Here is a 1827-nt window from a genome sequence, read left to right on the forward strand (position 1 = left end):
TTTTTTCCAGGAACGCGAAACATTTAGTAAACGACAAGGCTTAATCGGACTCCGCTCAGCTGCGGAGGCTCCCGCGCCCGGTCAGACGAGACCAGTGGGGCCCATCTGACTCGTTTGGCCATTCAGTGCCCGGTGGGGCGGGGCGGGGCGTAGCGGTACCCAGGGGGACCACTCACCTCGCCGTAATCAACAGGGCCATTTAATTCGAGTTTCTCGCGGCCGCGGCCGCCGTAGGCGCGAACCTCTGCGTATCGGCGGCACCGCCTCGCAGGAGTCGCTATGCTGGGGGTGAGAGAGCGCGCCCGTAGGATCGCGCGCAGCCGCAGCGTGTGAGGGCGAATAAGGTTCCGCGTCCTGTTCCGGTTCCTGCCGATAGTCATCGGGCTGCCAGCTCGGCCTCGGCCAGGCCTTTGGGGGGGGGGGGGTAGGCTGCCTGCTGCTGACACCGCGTCACAATGGGCCGACGACCGCTCGGGATTGGCAGCACAATCAGGTACAATCACATCATGAGCAAAGGAGATCCGAGGGCCGATATGAACGCCCCGCCCGCGCCGCGCCCACCCGGCCTCGCGGAGAACCGCCAACCGCTCCCCAAGTTCAATTTCACGCCGTGTTTAGGGCGAGGGTTCTGGGTTCTGGCCGCGAGGAGTGTGGACCGTGTTTTCGCACTTCACGAACATTTCCGAACCGAGGTTTCTTCTGCTTGGTATACCACCACTCCAGCCAGAAGGAAATGCCATTTGATATCGAACAATGTTTCTATTCGATACTTCATGCTAAAAAGATCGCAATACCTATAGAGAGTTCAGGGCAAAATGCTCGACACAGGATGGCCGCTGTGCCCCGGTAGAGCAAATGCGTGTATACTAGCCCGCATGCATACGTGCGGACGGGTTGCCCATTCGCACGGGGCTGGAAGGCGCCCTTTACCCTATGGGCCAGAGGGCCTATGGCATACCCGTACAATGTTATTGCGACGAACACCATATTAATGCCCTGACCTCTCCGCCCTGTACCTACTTAGTTCCTTACTCTCCAATATGTAGAATAAGAATATATATGTTCTGTCGGTCGCTGTGAACAAGCGAGAAGAATCCCTCAAATGCCGCTGGTTGTTCTTTCCTCCCTCATCCTTTACTCCACAACAACGCCCGCCTCGACCCGCTCCCATGCAGATCCCATCTCATCTCCAGCCATACTTCAAAAGTTTTTAATCTTTTTATTTTCATTCTCTCTCCTGCTCCCCACTCTCCGCTGCCGCTGCCCCTCTCTCTCTCCCCGGGCCGGCGCCGCGCCAGAGGCCCCATCACTGGGCGTCGATAGCGCTTGCATCCATAATCAATAAATAACGATGAGTAGTGTTCCCGAAGGTGTCGAATGAGGATTAATAACCCAAAAACGCGCCGCGCATGACCGGGCGGCGGCCGCGGCGTGCAGGACGAGGCCCTCAGCACCGAGCAGCAGGCGCGGGGTAACCCGGGCGGGGCGTCTGTCTCGCTGCCGGCTTCGCCCGCGTCGACTTGGTGGACAATGCACGTACGTACGAACGTCCGCCTTGGGTCGGGTCATATTGGCCCAGCCCAGCCCCGCCTGCAGGCGCAGGCAGGCACTTCAAGGCTGTTCCAGGCTATGGCGGGCGGGGGGCCCTTGGCCGCCCTGCGGTTGGGCCCTCCTCTCCCCGTCGTGTTCCTTTTTCTCCCTTCCTCCCCATCCATCCTCCACACGACACAGGGCCGGGAGGGAACCGGGGAGGGACTCGGGGGGCGGCGCGGCAACAGGTGAGCGTAAAAAAACGAGCAAACAAAGAGACGAGCGCTCCCCTCCGGG

This window comes from Frankliniella occidentalis, unplaced genomic scaffold (genome assembly GCF_000697945.3).
Source record: "Frankliniella occidentalis isolate FOCC.00 unplaced genomic scaffold, Focc_3.1 Scaffold66, whole genome shotgun sequence".
NCBI classification, from domain to species: Eukaryota; Metazoa; Arthropoda; class Insecta; order Thysanoptera; family Thripidae; genus Frankliniella; species Frankliniella occidentalis.